An 18,704-nucleotide genomic window follows, 5' to 3' on the forward strand; every position below is an offset into this window, starting at 1 on the left:
GATTTGCAACCAAGTGTTAAAAATGATAATTTAATTTACGATTATGTTAGTTTGTCCAATTACTTTTGAGCCCCTAAAACTGGGGGTCTATATATATCTGTATAAAAATGCTTATAATTCCTACAAGGTTCATACAACGTTCGTTCCCCCAATCTGGATGTAAATACCCTTAAATTAAAGCCAAAAGTCTACACTTATGGGACATCTTGATTGTTTCATTTCAAATCCATTGTCCTGGTTTACAGAACCAAAATGATGAAAATTGTGTCACTGTTCAAATACTCATGGACCTAAATGTTAATGAACTTTCTCCCTGGGGAATGTTGGACTCTATATTATTTGGAAATGGCTTTGTAACCCATCACAGACTGATACCTTTGGCCTGCTGTGTCAACAGAAACTTGGATAATCACCCAATTTCAATAACCCTTCCTCCTGAGGAGGGTTGTAGAAAGCTGGAGCCTATCTTGGAGACATTTGGCACAAGGCTGAGGGGATGGGCATACCCTGAACAGGATGCCAGCCCATCACAGGGCCACAACTAGGTACCAGGCACACAGCTGGGCAAAGGTACCAGAGCAATTGCAGGGCAAACACCTTGCTCAAGGGCACTACAGCCAGAGATGGGGATCAAACCAGCAACCTTTGGAGCCAAAGGCAGCCACTCCAACCACAATGCTACCAGCCATCCCCAAACTTAAACCATGAAGATTAAACTCTCAACATGTATACTTCTATTAACAGGCCATAGTGCTTCCTTTTGGTCAACTGACTGTGTGCACTCAATTCTCTTGACTTTCTTAGCTGGAAGGTAAAGCAAACCTACATAATCAGCTGGGGTTGCAGCTAATAGCAGTTTATTTGGGGCTGCCTAATGAAATTGAAAATGAAATTGAAAGTGAAATGAAAATTAATAAAAAACTTACTAATAAAGAAGTTTTACTATAAAATCAAAGATCTGCTGTCGTCTATTACGTAAACATCGTATGAGGCATCGGTACCCCATGACCTTAAAATGTTGCAACTTTGTAGTTAACATTTCCTATGAAAGGAACTGTGTTTCTGCACGGTAAATAGTAAATAGTAAACATTTGTTCCCTTAACCCACAGTATTGGTAGAAAACAGTTCAGTTTTCAGTTCGTTTTCACCTGACAAAGTGTAAATTTGTGTTCCGTGCGTGTGTGATATTGACATAAATAACGCCAAGAAAAAAAAAAACATGTACAAATTCAAATTTTCCATTTCCTTCGTAGTGATCCACATGCAAACACACACACAGTCTGAAACCGCTTGTCCCAAGTGGGGTTGCAGCAACCCTGACCCAGCAGCGCAGGGCCGAGGGGGGGAGGGGACACACCCAGGACGGGACGCTAGTCCATTGCAAGGCACCCGAAGCGGGAGTCGAACCCCAGACCCGTCAGAGAGCAGGACCCGGCCAAGCGCACTGCACCACCGCACCCCTCTGATCCATCTGCAGCTAACCCTAAAATAAAATTTGAAAAAAAGAACATTTTGTAATATATCTGCATGTTTGCCTTCGTAATGCAGAGGCAGAAGTGTAAGGCATGAAAACTGTATCGCAGGCCCTGAAAGTGGCCAAGAAGAAGCCCTCACTTTTTGGCCCTTGATGCTGCCCTGTCTAGTTGAACACTTAATCACATAACTACATAAAAAACGTATCGGGACACAGATTTCCCCCGAGAGGTTAGATTCACTTCGTTGGAGTTCGGAGGGACACTTTCGCCCAGATATGTAGGATGACACAAACGAAAGGGAGGAGGGCTGCTTTCTCAGCCCACTGTCGACTCAGCTGCTGCGACAAAGTCGGGAGTAAACAGAGTGAATGGAGCTGTACGGCGGAGGCACGGCGACCGAGCGCGTGTTTCGCGCGCAGCCGTTACGTGGGCGTCGAGCGCGCGCTCGGCTGAAACGTCCATCGTCTGTTGCTTTAAATAAAAAAAGTAAGTACATTGTGAATGATGTCAGGGGGAGCGCAGCTCCGTTGTCGTCCATGTGAGCTGCAGTCACTTCCTGGATGGTGAAAGACCAGGAGACGAGAGGAGAGGAGAGGAGAGGGCAGGAGGGGACACACGGAGCTTTCGGACCCCGGACCGGACCGGCCCGCACCACTCGAACCCGAAGCCTCGGCGCCGCGTCCGTGGCGCGCAACGACAACGGAGGCAGTTTTTCGGCGGAGAATTATTCTGCAGAAGGTATTTAATCATCATGTGTTTGGTCTCTGTCTCAAGACTCAAGCGGAAAGATTTAATTTCCTCTCTTGTGTTAATGCCGTTTCGGCGTTTGCGCTGTTTGTAATTGAATGTTTCGCGGCTGTTTGTGAACATCGCTGGTGGTGTCTCCGTCCGTGTCCTGTGTGTATTTTGACTCGCGCCCTGTGTGTGCGTGTGTGTGTGTCGCGTCACGGACACGTTGCTTGCGTAAAGTAACTTTATTTGCGAAAGTCGGACGCGCCGAGGCTGTGGAGGAATGTGGGCTGGAGCGGGTAAAGTGCTTTCTTTCGGCCGGGTCTCCCGGTGAATCGGGGCCGAAAGCAGAGCAAAAAAATAGCAAAGTTGCAGAAATGCCGGCTTTAAATTCCTTGTGACTCGAGCGGGGGATTCTGCGCTCCTTCTACGGATTGTACGGAATATGTGCGTGTTTGCATATGATATGCGTGTCTGCATCCTCGGATCATAGGATGTGTGTGTGTGTACAGCGCGCATAGAATAGATAGAGGCGATTACATGCTGTTAAATGTTTACACACACACAGAGTGTTAGTCCTGGTGTGAGGTAGATGGTGGCGGTGGGGTGTATTCGTATGGGACAGTTGGACCCCAGAGGTTCGCCACTTTCCCGTTGTGCGAGCGTCCCGAACGTGAAATCGCAGTGTGTGTGTGTGTGTGTGCGTGTGCGCGCGCGGCAGGCCACGTACTATCTCTGCCTGGAGAAAGACACAAATTAGAAACGAGGGAGGGGAATCGCGATCGTTTTTGCGAGAATGAAAATGTCCGCCCGCTCAGTGCCAGTTTGTTTCGGTGACACGTGACTGGCAACACTGTTCTCTCTCTCTCTCACACACACACACACACACACACACACACACACACACACACACACACAGAGTGAGACAGACATCGCAGCACACATGGTGGTAACACCAGTGTATGGAACGCAGAGTCACGCCCAGTGTTACACGCATTGACGTGAAACGGTGCCACACACGCGAAGTACACCAGTAAGCATGTCACTAGTGTAAACACACGCACGCACGCACAGCGCTACATGATTGCAGCACACGTTGTGACACTTCCCTGAACACGGTAGCACGGAATGTAATAAACAGCACATCACACACACTGACTGTGACACACGATAATGTCACGAATGTAACCGGCGGCCTGGGCCTGGTGTGTGTCATTAATTTCACGTCGTGTGTGCTGTACTTTGGCACCAGCAGGTCAGCGCTGACCCTTCAGCCCAGCCGATGCGATGTGTGTGTGTGTGTGTGTGAGGAACGCGGTTCCACGCAGCACACACTCGCACTCCAGCTGCGTGACAAACTGACTGAAACCTGAGGTAAAAGATGGTGTGAAACACCCCGGTATGGCCGGGCCGGTGCTTTTACAGCAGTAACTTTGTCGGGGTGGCGATGGATTTGGCTCGAGGGCTTCAGGAACATCTGGAGTCCGTCGAACTCTCCTTTCTAAACGTGGTCGTTTAAGCGGCGAACGGGTTAGATACTGTAGTTTGCAGTATAAGACCGCTATTGATTCATTTATAGGTCAAAAAGCTTTTTTTTTTTTTTTGCCAATAATGATGCTCCCCGGCTTACGTATGAGAGCTCAAAATGAATGCTCCTCAACTCATATTGTACTTCTTGTGGAGCCTCTCCTTTTCAGTCACTGTCAGTGAAAGAAAAAAAAAAAACTTTTCGTTATTTATTCGCTTAACCACACTGTACTCGAACATTCTGTGATGTAAAACCGTTTATGTGAAACAACCGCTGAAACTGCCTGAAGAGTTGGTTGAATTCTTAGTGTCAGCTTTTGATCTCCCTCCCGGTTTACTAGGTTGCAACATGGTACTTTTCACCACCTCTTACAGATGGGGGAGAGCAGGTTTTCTTCTTTAAAGTGGCAGCAGTTCCATTTCAGAAAAAAAATCGCGATCACTCCTTGCTTTTATATAAACGTTTACCTTCACATTCGTTCATTTAGCTGAGGCTTTTTCTCCAAAGCGACTTGCTTGCACTGTTCATCATGTCATCTGAACTGAGACTGAACAAATGGTTTTTGGCGGTTTTTGCTACCAGCAAGCTGCCTTAAAAACCCATTCTTGCCGCCAGCCCTCCGTAACAAATCTGCTTTATAAAAGATTTACGTAATTTCTGAGTTAAAAAAATAATCTCAGCGTGGCCTGACTAACAGGCCTGCTGTGTGGAAATGAATTGTGCTGCTTCCCAAATCTCTTTAACCCCATTTTAATGTTTCTGTTGGAAAAATGTTTCCTTAAAAATACATTCCAGGTACTCTTGTTTCAAGTATTTAAAATGCTTTTCATTGATATTTCTGTAGACATCTGAAGCAAACACCGTTTCAGCCTCATAATTACTGAATCAATGTCAGTCATAATTTTCTCACTCATTCTTCCTCTGTCTTTCACTCTGTGTCTTTCTCGGTCTTTTCTAAGTTCACGATACTGAACAGAAATAAGGGGTCCTTCACGAAGGACCTTGCACTGAGCTCCTGTTGTATGACTGTGATGATTTACCGTTGATTTGTGAAGTGGCGCATGGGCTGTTTCAGCTCAGTATGCTGGGCTCTGACCTGATGTCAAGCAGTCAGGGATTTAAAAAAATAACGATTAAAAATAAAAAAAATCACGATACATGACAGATGAGACGTGCTGATCCAGCTGCAGAAGATTCTAGAATGGTTACCAATCGTTCTAGCCATTTGGATTTCCTGTCATCTCCTCTTAAGTGTGTTGGAGTGAAGGGTCTCTGTACTGAAGGTAGTACTTCAGGTCTGCGCATGAGTAGGAAGGGGTATTTTCTTGACATTTACTGTACAGTATATCCTAAAACCCTAACCCTAACCCTCCTGGCCTGAGATCCCCTGACCAGAATGATCATGAGCTCCTCTTTGGCTCTCCTTTGCTTTGAAGGGCAGCGTCACATCAGAAGACCTACTTGCAGAGGATTACAGTTGGACACAATGAGGGGGGTGTTTGGTGACAGACGGGCGTCTCGCTGCGCCACTCCATGACCTGGGTTGACTAACGTATTCCTGTCTGCTTTTCATGAAGCCCAGACATGTGACTAAGCACAATGCACCAATTCCTCCGCAGCTTGCGTGTGCCTTGTGGCGATTTCTTCATTTCCTGCACGCTCTCACTCTCTCTTTCTTTCTCTCTCTTCCCCCCCTCTCCCACTCTCTCTTTTATATGATATGAGCGAGCGCCTGCCTGCCAGTAATCTTTCACAAGAAAAGAGGGGGCGGGTTTTTTTTTTTTTTTTTCCACCTGCTTGTCCGTTGTTTCGAACGTTAGGGCCTGATTGGTGGTGTCATTTTCATGTATGCGTGGGCATTATGGGTAGGGAACCGGTTACCCACCACCAGCTCTGAAACGTGGCTCTTGCCTTTAGTCCTTGTAGGATCCATAATTGCCCAGGTGTTACACACAGGACATGTGGAGGTTCAAGTAGAAACCTTGTGCCAGGGAACAGCAAGTTTGAACTTGTGTGTCCTCCCAGGAGCTGCTCTCACTCAAGGGATATACTTTAACTTGCACTTTGTTTAGTTGTTTGCAGTTTGCTTAGTTTCTTCTTTTTATAAAAGTGCTGATTCGAACAAGTCGGTGCAGTATGGTTTCAGCCACCTTTGCGGTGAGCTTTTGAAATTTGGAATTAGAAGCAGTAGCGGAGGTAGCACCAAGAAGGACTCGGTTACTGGTTTTGTTTTTAATTATCCATTCTTCTGACGCTTTTCTCCAAAGCGACTTCCAGTGTTAGGTTTGTTTGTTAAAACACGGATGATTGCCCATTTATGTAGTAGGGTACTTTTTTTTTTACAGGATCAGTTCAGGGTAAGAACCTTGATCAACGGTATAGCAGGAGATGGGACTAGAACTGGGATGCTTTTATCCTTTGCAAGGTGATGCTTTAACCACTATGCCACCAGCTGCTCAGGTTATCATAAACCAGTTGACATTACCAGAGGGAAAATCTGTACTTGAGAGATCGGTCGGTGTTTTCTGAATGTACTTGACTTCTGTGCCCTACTTTGAGGGCCCGTCCACAGCGCTGCACGACGGCCCATCCTCCCATCAGTGAGCCGAGCCCCCCGTTTCTCACTGCAGGAGGGAAGCCTGGGAGCCGAGGTCCCTTGCAAATGTCTGCGGGAGAATGGTTTGCTTTCCTCCTTGTACTTAGTATTTGTTTGATGTTATCCCCCCACACCCACCACCCACCGGAATTGAATATTTGCATGTTTTTTTCCCCCCGTTTTGCTGTATAGCACTCGACTGGTTTGCATGTAGAGGGTTGGTTTGCATGTAGAATATTTTGAATGTATATGTGTTCCGGCTCAAATCGCTCCTTCCACCATGGAGGTGTGTTGGAGATGTGGAACGGGGGGGGGCTCATTGCACACACACAAGTGTGGCACAGAGCAGGCATGCACGGCTTCCTCATGCATCATCCCTAAGTTTGCTGCGGGCAAGATGTAGTCGGAGATAGTGATCGAGAGACCTATGTAGTTATGACACGGTTCCTGTTATGGGATGTTGCTGCAGTTTTTTGTTTTTTTTTCTCTTTTTTTTGTCTATTCCGTTTGTGTTCAGTTTTATCCAGCAGACAGCCTGCCAGGCGATGCCTCTCCGGGCAGGAGGCTTAATTAAATTATAATGTCTCGCACAGCAGCGTCGACGAGCAGATCTGCTGGTCCCGGAGTGGCTTTTTCGGGAAGGAGGGGTGGCTACCGAAAGGGACGAGGAGCTTTTGTCTGCACAGAAGTTTTTTGTTTGCGCTGTCTTTCAGGGCACCGCGGAAATGCATTGTCAATTTGAATAAAAAAAAAAAAAAAGTAGCTCCGATGGAGTGGAGAGAGGACACGGGAGGTGGAGTGGAAAGTCAACGCCCGTCGTTACACACACACACACACACACACACACACACACACACACACACACACAAAAAAAAAAAAAAAACAAAAAAACAAACAAAGTGTAAACCCACATTGAGCTGGCCCTGCAGCTGAGCAAAGATGCGTGGTTGATCTGAGTGCATCTTTTTTTTGTCCAACAACAAAGTCAGAGTCAGAAAAGTGCATTTATTTGAATGCATTTTGTGTAGAGATTTGCTTTGGGTTCTTGACCACAAGATACTTTTCTTGTTTGTTTGCAAAGATAGATGAGGAAGAGGTCTGCAGAAAAATAAGGCTGCTTTTCCCTGTTCTGCCCTCCACGCCTGTGAGGTTTCTGGTAAGTGACATCACTTAGGTCTGGCACACCGCCGGGCAAGGTCACATGGCTCGAATGCCAACCAATTGTGTGTGTGTGTGTGTGTGTCGGCGCGTCGGCGCATGTGCTTTTAACTGGAAATGAGCAAAGAATTCTACAACCCATACCATATTACATTTTGCTTGCGTCTATTTGCGCCCTGCCAAATAAAAGGTGCGCTCAAACTGCAGCTCCTTTCAGGTCAAATTCTATACGAGCTATTTTTAATAAAACTCAAACTCTTCAGCGGACAGACAGATCCTTGTTACGGGTCCTTGAAAATTTCTTCTGCACGTGGATTCGGTGACGAGTCCTTTAATGGAGGAGACGTTTGAAGAAAAATCTGGCTTCCTCTGCCTGTCTAATATGGTACTGTAACCGTCACTAAGATGGCGACCAGTTTTTGATTTCCCACACATGAAAAGACTTGGCTTGCTGCTATTAAAAGAGAGCCTTACTGCAGTCTAAACCATGGTATGATGGGCTGGATGCCATTTCCAGTTATTACCAAAGCAAATCAGTCTGTTTTTTTAATATTAACATTGTACTTCTGGAATAGGCTCTGGACCACCATGAGCCTGCACTGCAGAAGCGGTTACTGATTAGTAATAATTTTTTTTTTTTTTCTTTGGCCCACACCTTTGTTCAATGACTAAATCTTTCCATATCGCTGCGAATAAGGCACCATCCCGCTGCTCACAGGGGTGCCTCGCACTGTCAGGTTCAGAAATCTGGTCTTAAGGTAATAAAAGTAAACTGACATTTATAGTCAGCAGGCAATTAATAATGCCGGATAATCAATTTTACACTGATTTACCCATTTATTCTGCTGGGTAATTTTTACTATGTCAATCAGGGTCAGTACCAGGGTACTACAGCAGGAGTGAAAAGATGAGCCGGTAAATGTGAAACATGACTGCCTTTACAACGAAAATTAGTCTTAATATGTATGTACACGTAGAACTTGAGGTCTTCATTATAGTAAGCAAAAAATTTCAGCAATAAAAATGTTTAGTTTCAGAGGAATAGACCCACATTACTGCTTTTAGTACTCAGCCCAACTACAACCAAAGCTGTAATATGATCATTTCCATATATTACCCAAAGTAAATGAGTTATGCTGTCTTATTTTTCTGCTGTTGTTATTATATGATAATTTGTCATTTTATAATAATGAGGTTATTTATACTGTTACTATAATTATACTACTAATACTACTACTACTAATAATAATAATAATAATAATAATAATAATTAATTAGTAGTAGTAGTTGAACTTATGCTTTTGCCCAAAATATTTTTCTAATTTTACTGGAGCAAGTACTATATTCTTAAGTACCTTGGTAGACAAAAGAGTTGGGATTTGAACCTTCCACCATGAGGTTACCAGCCTATGACCTTTAACTGCTACACAGACTTTTGTCAATTCCTTTGGGAGCCATTGACCATGGTGGAATGTGGGTCTTATTCTATTTCCACATTATGGGAAGAGAGGATTAACCGGTGCGGTGTGTGTTTTCTGTAAGGAAAGACGGAGCACCAGATATGTGAGGAATCCGCTAAGTGTGTTGCATGCTGCTCTGCAGGTATTTGGAAGAAGCAAGAGGTCTGACAGAGCAAGTGTGATTGATGGGCGCCTTGCTTTGCTCGGCCGTGATGTCGGGCTCGATAAGGAGTTAACCAGTTAGTTGTGTTTGCAGCTGGGAGGTTGAAAGGCTTCGTACACACCTCATATGCATGGAAGCTAAGGAAGGGAAGAACTGAACACATACACACACACACACACACACACACACACACACACACACACACACACACACACACACACACATTGACTGAAACCACTTGTCCCAAGCAGGGTCGCGGCGAACCGGAGCCTAACCCGGCAACACAGGGTGGAAGGGGACACACCCAGGATGGGACACCAGTCTATCACAAGGCACACCAAGCGGGACTTGAACACCAGACCCACCAGAGAGCAGGCACAGGCCAAACCCGCAGTGCCACCGTGCTCCCCTCTACCAAACATACCAAAGTACTAAATATCTGCTGTGTAATGCTGGGGGAGGTGCTTATAGTTTATTTGCCACCTGTGTGACCCGGTGGCACAGCGGGTAGTGCTGGTGCCTTGCATCTGCTGAGCTGTTTGGATGCTGTTTCAAATCTGGCTCGGTTTGTGCGGCGTTTGCATGTCTCCTCTGCGTTCACATGCACTTTCTCTGGGTGCTCTGGTTTCCTCTGAGGATGTGTGTCAGGTGAATTGGTGACTCGGAATTGCTCATAGTGTGTGTGTGTGTGTGAGAGACAGAGAGAGAGAGAGAGAGAGAGAGAGAGAGAGAGAGGGGAATTGCCCTGAGATGAGCTGGTGTCCCATCCAGGGTGTATCCTGCCTCACATCCTATGCTTCCGGTATAAACTCTGGAACACTGCGACCCTCCCTTGGATAAGCGGTTATTGATAAGAATGTATGACTCATGCGTTTCTCCAGTGCACAGTGTTAGGTTTGTACACTAAGTTACTTGCAAAGATTTACCCATTTATACGGCTGAGTAATTTGTACTGTGTTCGTTGAGGACAAGCTGTGTTCCATATGCACCCACACACACTGTCTGAAACTGATCCAGAAAAGCAGAGCCTAACCCGGCAACACAGAGCGTAAGGCTGGAGGGGGAGGGGACGCACCCAGGACGGGACGCCAGTCCGTCACAAGGCACCCCAACCAAGACTCAAACTCCAGACCCACCAGAGGGTGGGACCCAGCCAAGCCCGCAGCACCACCACGCCCCCCATGGTCCAAATAATTATGAAATAAAGCCTCTAACCACTGTGCCACCTGCTGGCCAGAAAGGTCCAAAGTGCCGTTTCAGACTGTCATTACTGCTTACATTCTTTCTTAAGCGGACATCCCCTCAGATGTGATGCTTCTGCTCAGCTTCCATCTGCGGTGGTGTGTGTGCCAAGCAGGCCGCACCTGACACGCGTCCCTCTGATTCGTGTTCCCATCCGCTCCGCCCTCTTCTTATACTGCCAGTCAGCAGGGCGGCTCCGAACCGGTAGCGGCGGCTGACGCGACCGTCACCGTCGACAGCTGGCAACCCCCCCCGGCACTTGACACGATTGACAAATCCAGATGTTGTCCCTGTCTGGGCGGAACAAAGTCAGTTTATTATTTATTAACCTACTCTCGTATGCAAGGTAAATGAATGATTATGGGAATATTTCATAGTTTAAATAACCTTACCCTGGCATTCAGACTCGTACTGCTATCCATTTTCATCAGTTCCACTAGACCACTAGTCCTTAATGATCGTTATTTAGGTTTATAGAGTTAAGGTTTAATACAGTTACTGAAAAATATTCTTATTGGGACAGCAGGTGGCGTAGCGGCTAGAGCCGCTAGAGCCAGTGCCACTTCTGTTCCCTTTATCGAGGCACTTACCCAGAATCGATGCAGTAAAAATTACCCAGCTGTATAAATGGGGGGAAAAAATGGTAAGAAGATGAACATTGTTGGACACTTTGGAAAAAATGCATGAGCAAGTAGCTGAATAGCTATTGGCCAACAGGGGGTTTTCCTGTCTTGGCCTCTGCCCCACTTCATAATCATTTCTGTATAAATGAATGTGTTTCGCAGAAAGACTTTGATCAGCATCATTCATGGAAAGACCTGCTTTTAGTGCCTTTGAGCTGGCTTTACAGCGGCAGCTGAGCGGCTGGTTGAGACTTCCTCGGCCTCCCCGACGCGCGCGCGCGCACACACGCACGCACACACGCACGCACACACACACACACACACACACGCGCGCGCAAGAAGTGTCGTGGCACAGAGCACCTGGACGCACGCCAGCCCGGATGGAAAAAGCCTGGAATCTGTGGCAGGCCGCCCGGGTCTTGACTGCGCCGGCCACGCCGTGTGTCACACTCCGCCGTGTCATACTCCTCTGAGGTTCCTCGACCTTTGACCTCCCTCGCCGTCACGTGATTGGCCGACGGCTCCGACAGCCCACCTGAGCCGCCCTCCTTCATTCCGTGCTGGTTTCTGTTTGTTTTTGTTTCTGTCTTTTATTGCAGCCGTGCGGCGTTTCATTTCAAATCGGGGCAAAAGCGGTCAGTATTTTCCGACAATAGGATCCTGTGACGAAACGGGTTCTTGCGATGAACCGAGCGTGAGGACGTGGTCTCGGGCTTTCGGTAAACGCCGAGATGGGTTTAGGGCATTGTGCTGCAGACAAAACATGTCTAATTATGGACTGGAAGTAGCAGGGGACTGCTACGGATGTTCTTCCAATTGCCTGCGCAGGCCTGTTCTTTTTCGTAAAGGTGGTAATTTTTCACGTCTCTCTCACTCGCTCGCTCGCCCGCCCTCTCCCTCTCCCACTCTGAATTGCTGACTCGTGGGAGATTCGGGCGGCCCGTCCGTAAAAGGCACTGACTCAGTGGCAGAATGCTGCAGCTTTTTTTTTTTTTTCCTTTTTCTCTAACAGGATTGAGTCACGGAAGCCCTGACCGCACAAACCCAGCCGTTGTACAACGTGAAAACGGTGCCCTTTTACACGTTTGAAACCCTGCCACCGTACAAAACGCTTATGTCTATTCACTTAGCAGGCACCTCTTTCCAAGATGACTTACAGCGTTGGGGTTTGCATGTTAAGCTGCTTGCCAAGATGGTGACACAGTGGCACGGCGGGTAGCACCGGTGCCTCACAGCTCCCGGGATGAGGGGTGGGTTTGAATCCGACTCAGTCTGTGGAGTTTGTACGTCCTCCCTGTCTTCATGTTGGTTTCCTCCAGATGCTCTGGTTTCCTCCCACAGTCCAAGGACATGTGTTTTAGGTTAGCTGGTGACTCTAAATTGCATTTAGTCTGTGTGTGTGTTAAATTGTTCAGCCGTGTTTACCATTGTAAGCTGCTTTGAAGAAAGCATCAGCTGAATGTAATGTAAATAAGTTTTCATTTATTCAGCTGGGTGTTTTAAGCGTATTAATTGAGAGTAAGTACCTTGATCAAGGGCACTACACCAGGGGCTGGGATTCAAACCCCAGTCTTTTCCGTTTAAGGCAGTGGCACTAAGCAGTACGCCATCAGAGTAAAGCGTGGAGGTTTACCATGTGACAGCTACGCCGTTGTGCCGCCCTTCTTTTTCCTGTAGGTTCTTGGTCACTTCCGTCTACGGCGCAGCGAGACTCATTCGAGGGCAAACATCTTGTTTGGCGTCACCGCAACATCGGAATGTCACACCGTGTCAGCCAGTTTGCTCCCAGTACTGACACGGTGAGAACATCTGAATGTCGAGGACCAGCCGAGAGGTGAAGAGCGAAGTTGCTCTTCAGTGCGTTCGTTGGGTGGTTCCATTCGGTTGGATCACAGACACGGCGCGCAGGACCCATGTTATGGTTTTGATGTCTGGCGAAGCCATTATTAGCATTTTCATTGGTAATTTAAAACTGAAATCTTTTTGCTCGTCAGAGAATCGGTGTAGGAAAGCCGATCCAAGAAAAGCGGACCGTGGAATCGATATGAAGTAATTTAATAACACGGGACGGATTCAGTGGCTCGACTGGACGCTGCCCTGCTCTCAGTCTTGGCTGCGCATGAATTGCCTCCTTTATGCCTTTCACACCATGTCAAAAGCAGTGGTTCTCTTGCTTTCTTTGTCAAAGTGTGACCCACTTTTGATGCTATTGCTGATTTTGCTCGCTTTATTGCGCACAGTGGAGGCCCATTTGAGGAGGAGGACTGAGGACCTCAGATCTGCATGTCTGCTCATGTCTGCAATTGCTAGACAGCTCTGGTAATCTGTAATTGGAGGAGCTCTGCCATTGGCAGACGGTTTCGTAATCTGCCATTGGAGGAGAACCCCAGGTCAGGTCTGTTATTGGTAGATGGTCTGGTAATGTGCCACTGGAGTAGAGCCTTTAGCTTGCGTCTGCTATTGGTAGACAGCTCTGGTAATCTGAAATTGGAGGAGCTCTATGGATCAACTCTGCTATTGCTCAGGTCTGCTGTTGGGTGGCGGTCTAGTTGTCCGTCACTGGAGGAGAATTTTGGATCAGGTATTCTGTTGGTAGACAGCTCTGCCTGTCTGCTTTGGAGGAGAGCTCTGGATCAAGTCTCCTACTGGGTGACAGTCTAGTTATCTGTCACTGGAGGAGAACTCTGGATCCGGTCTGCTATTGGTAGACAGCTCTGGTAATCTGTAATTGGAGGAGAATTTTGGATCAGGTCTGCTATTGGGTGACGGTCTGGTTATTTGTCACTGGAGGAGAGCTCTGGATCAGGTCTGCTATTGGGTGATGGTCTAGTTATCTGTCATTGGAGGAGAACTCTGGATCAGGTCTGCTATCGGTAGACAGCTCTGGTAATCTGTAATTGGAGGAGAATTTTGGATCAGGTCTGCTATTGGGTGACGGTCTAGTTATCTGTCACTGGAGGAGAACTCTGGGTCAGGTCTGCTATTGGTAGACAGCTCTGGTAATCTGTAATTGGAGGAGAGTTTTGGATCAGGTCTGCTATTGGGTGACGGTCTGGTTGTTTGTCACTGGAGGAGAGCTCTGGATCAGGTCTGCTATTGGGTGATGGTCTAGTTATCTGTCATTGGAGGAGAACTCTGGATCAGGTCTGCTATCGGTAGACAGCTCTGGTAATCTGTAATTGGAGGAGAATTTTGGATCAGGTCTGCTATTGGGTGACGGTCTAGTTATCTGTCACTGGAGGAGAACTCTGGGTCAGGTCTGCTATTGGTAGACAGCTCTGGTAATCTGTAATTGGAGGAGAATTTTGGATCAGGTCTGCTATTGGGTGACGGTCTGGTTGTTTGTCACTGGAGGAGAGCTCTGGATCAGGTCTGCTATTGGGTGATGGTCTAGTTATCTGTCATTGGAGGAGAACTCTGGATCAGGTCTGCTATCGGTAGACAGCTCTGGTAATCTGTAATTGGAGGAGAATTTTGGATCAGGTCTGCTATTGGGTGACGGTCTAGTTATCTGTCACTGGAGGAGAACTCTGGGTCAGGTCTGCTATTGGTAGACAGCTCTGGTAATCTGTAATTGGAGGAGAATTTTGGATCAGGTCTGCTATTGGGTGACGGTCTGGTTGTTTGTCACTGGAGGAGAGCTCTGGATCAGGTCTGCTATTGGGTGATGGTCTAGTTATCTGTCATTGGAGGAGAACTCTGGATCAGGTCTGCTATCGGTAGACAGCTCTGGTAATCTGTAATTGGAGGAGAATTTTGGATCAGGTCTGCTATTGGGTGACGGTCTAGTTATCTGTCACTGGAGGAGAACTCTGGGTCAGGTCTGCTATTGGTAGACAGCTCTGGTAATCTGTAATTGGAGGAGAATTTTGGATCAGGTCTGCTATTGGGTGACGGTCTGGTTGTTTGTCACTGGAGGAGAGCTCTGGATCAGGTCTGCTATTGGGTGATGGTCTAGTTATCTGTCATTGGAGGAGAACTCTGGATCAGGTCTGCTATCGGTAGACAGCTCTGGTAATCTGTAATTGGAGGAGAATTTTGGATCAGGTCTGCTATTGGGTGACGGTCTAGTTATCTGTCACTGGAGGAGAACTCTGGGTCAGGTCTGCTATTGGTAGACAGCTCTGGTAATCTGTAATTGGAGGAGAATTTTGGATCAGGTCTGCTATTGGGTGACGGTCTGGTTGTTTGTCACTGGAGGAGAGCTCTGGATCAGGTCTGCTATTGGGTGATGGTCTAGTTATCTGTCATTGGAGGAGAACTCTGGATCAGGTCTGCTATCGGTAGACAGCTCTGGTAATCTGTAATTGGAGGAGAATTTTGGATCAGGTCTGCTATTGGGTGACGGTCTAGTTATCTGTCACTGGAGGAGAACTCTGGGTCAGGTCTGCTATTGGTAGACAGCTCTGGTAATCTGTAATTGGAGGAGAATTTTGGATCAGGTCTGCTATTGGGTGACGGTCTGGTTGTTTGTCACTGGAGGAGAGCTCTGGATCAGGTCTGCTATTGGGTGATGGTCTAGTTATCTGTCATTGGAGGAGAACTCTGGATCAGGTCTGCTATCGGTAGACAGCTCTGGTAATCTGTAATTGGAGGAGAATTTTGGATCAGGTCTGCTATTGGGTGACGGTCTAGTTATCTGTCACTGGAGGAGAACTCTGGGTCAGGTCTGCTATTGGTAGACAGCTCTGGTAATCTGTAATTGGAGGAGAATTTTGGATCAGGTCTGCTATTGGGTGACGGTCTGGTTGTTTGTCACTGGAGGAGAGCTCTGGATCAGGTCTGCTATTGGGTGATGGTCTAGTTATCTGTCATTGGAGGAGAACTCTGGATCAGGTCTGCTATCGGTAGACAGCTCTGGTAATCTGTAATTGGAGGAGAATTTTGGATCAGGTCTGCTATTGGGTGTCGGTCTAGTTATCTGTCATTGGAGGAGAGCTCTGGATCAGGTCTGCTATTGGGTGACGGTCTAGTTATCTGTCACTGGAGGAGAACTCTGGATCAGGTCTGCTCTTGGTTGACAGCTCTGGTAATCTGTAATTGGAGAAGAATTTTGGATCAGGTCTGCTATTGGGTGACGGTCTAGTTATCTGTCATAGGAGGAGCACTCTAGGTCAGGTCTACTATTGGTAGATATGTCTGTAGAGCTGCTTTGAATTGGAGAACTGGAAGCGACTAGAAGAGACCCATGACCACGCGTCTGCTATCAGTGAATAGGTTAGGTAATTTACTTTTCAGGTCTGCTGTCGGTGTAGAGTTTGGTGAGCTGCCATTGGAGGAGAGCCTTCGACTCAGGTCTGTTCTTCACTGCTGTATGGGTTTCCATTGGATTAGTACTGAAAGGGAACAGTTTTGGTGAGCTGCCCTTGGACCAGAGCCCACAGCTTTATGGTTGGTACAAAATACCGAAATACTTGTTATTGACACTTTTTGTGAATTGCCATTGGGGAGAACTTTTCCCCTTGGTGACCCTAGTCCCCATTTACACTTTTTTGAGGAACATGTGGTTGCTCAGAGCTTTTTTTGAAATTCATTACTCTCTCAGTTGGGCTAACTTGTACTTAGAGTGTAAGTAAAATGCTTCAAAATTAGTTAGATGACGTACTGGTTAGGGCCACTGCCTCTCAAATTGGAATCTTACCTCTTGCCATAATACCCTCGTTCAAGGCGCTTAACCTGAATTGTATGACTTGGTGTATAAATGCATACGTAAATAATTGCGAATCGCTTCGATGAAAAGCATTGGCAAAATGAATAAATGTTTGAATGCATGGCCCTTGCAGAGTAAATAGTGAGCTCTACTGATGAACTCTTATTTAGCTACATGTAATGGATATTTTTAAACCTCGTTTGATGGTCCCCCACAACAGTGCAGTGTGAGATGGCATGATCAGTGTGCACAGTGTGTTCGTATTACCATAATAACACCGTGTGGTCAGTAGCTGACTGGCATCCCAACCAGGGTTTCCCCTAATCTGCCTTGTGCCCAGTGCTTTCGGGATAGGCTCCGGTTCACCGCGACCCTGCTCAGGAAAAGCGGTTATTGAAACTGGATAGATGATCGGTAGCTGTGGTTTACGTGGCAGAGTTGGGGGAGATTTAGCGTAACCTGAAGGAGCAGTGTAAGTTTAAACAAGTTCAGAAACGTAGTGGTTAAGGGCAGACATTTAACCTGAAGGTCACTGGTTTCGTTTCCAGAGGGGAGCCTCCAGTTGTACCATTGAGAACAAAGTGCTCCATCTGAATGGCCGCAGTGAAATAACCAGCCGCGAGCCGCGTTGGACGCACTATCGTCCTTCTTCCCCTTATGGCCTCTAATCCCCTGTCTGGGACTGCGCAGTACACGAGCTGCCTCGTCCTGTGGGCAAGGGCAAAAATATCAGGTCTTTGGCATCCGATGAAATGCAGAGCATCACCAGGTCCTGGACTTGAGCGAGGAATTGTTCACCTTGAGGGTGGCGATGGGGTGGGGTTTCGCTTCGTGGCACGAACTGCAGGGGCCACGTGAAATTAATCTCGCGTCTCGGAGCATCAGTGAGGCTTTCCGCGTTTGCCAGGAGCCTTGGAGAGGGTCACCTCTGTCCTGTTCTGCAGTATCTGTATCGCTTCGGGATCTGGTGGCCGCGCGCAGCACAGCGGATAGTGGGCTCTTAACCCAGATGCCGACACACCCTCTTGCACGTTAATGTTATTGCAGTTGACGCCTTTCTCCAAGATGACTTGCAATGCTCCACCAGTGCACAAAGTGCTTTGCAATGATTTACCCATTTGTGCAGCCAGGTGTTTTTATTGTGTCAAGTCGGGGTAAGTCAATTGATCACGGATACTGTAGCAGGTGTAGGATTTGAACCAACAACCTTCAGATTACAAGCTATGGTCCTAATAACTAGCCTTAGCTCTAAGGGGTCTGAGCTCCGATATTGATAATAAAAAAAAAAAATCAGCAATAAAATAACTATTGAGGCTTTTTAAGTCGGGAGGTGAATGCCAGGGTAAAGATCGGATTTCTGACTGCATTAAACAGAGGTCATTTCCAAAGAATTATGTCCTAAAACTGCATCTGATGGTTTTGCTTTTGTCCCAATTAAGACTTTGGACTCTGCCAACGGGGCAAATTCTTTCTCATGGAATTGTGAAAGAAGTGATGTCATTATAGGGGATTTCAGTAAGAGCAGTTTACGCACACACACACACACACACACACACACACACACACACACACACACACACACTGTCTGAACCACTTGTCCCATACAGGGTCGCAGGGAGCCTAACCCAACAACACAGGGCGTAAGGCTGGAGGGGAAGGGGACACACACCCAGGACGGGACGCCAGTCCATCGCAAGGCACCCCAAGTAGGACTTGAACCCCTGACCCACTGGAGAGCAGGACCTGGTCCAACCCACAGCACCACCGTGCCCCCCCCCAAGAGCAGTTTAATCACCAGTAATATTCCAAATACTGTGGCTATGTACTGTGTATGCTGCAGTAGGTGGCGGAGTGGTCAGAGCTGTCACCTTGCAAATCGAAGGGCCTGGGTTCGCAACCCCACTTCTGCTGTAGTGCCCTTAAGCAAGACACATTACCCTGAATTGATGTGATAAACATTCTGTATAAATGCGTTTCCGAACCTAATGAAAGTTGCGGACCCCTCCTAGATAAATGTCCAAAAAATATATTGAGAAAATATTGTTTGCTGTTTTCATGTGGAATTCTCTCATGGATAGT

The 18,704-nt window shown here is 47.0% G+C and overlaps 1 protein-coding gene across 4 annotated transcripts in view; it reads left to right on the top strand.

Annotated features, from left to right (window-relative positions):
* The first annotated feature begins 1,851 nt into the window (after window positions 1-1,851).
* LOC108927183 (nucleus accumbens-associated protein 2-like) overlaps window positions 1,852-18,704 on the top strand; it is a 30,961-nt gene continuing 14,108 nt past the window's right edge. Inside the window, exons 1-2 of one of the 4 annotated variants that reach the window (XM_029252711.1) lie at window positions 1,852-2,214; window positions 7,411-7,485. The gene's annotated coding sequence lies outside the window, so the exon portion shown is untranslated. Of the gene's footprint in view, window positions 2,215-2,485; window positions 2,505-7,225; window positions 7,486-18,704 lie in introns of those variants that run through there. The other 3 variants (XM_029252712.1, XM_029252713.1, XM_029252710.1) reach the window with 3 other exon arrangements.

Source organism: Scleropages formosus, chromosome 6 (genome assembly GCF_900964775.1).
Source record: "Scleropages formosus chromosome 6, fSclFor1.1, whole genome shotgun sequence".
Taxonomy (NCBI): Eukaryota; Metazoa; Chordata; class Actinopteri; order Osteoglossiformes; family Osteoglossidae; genus Scleropages; species Scleropages formosus.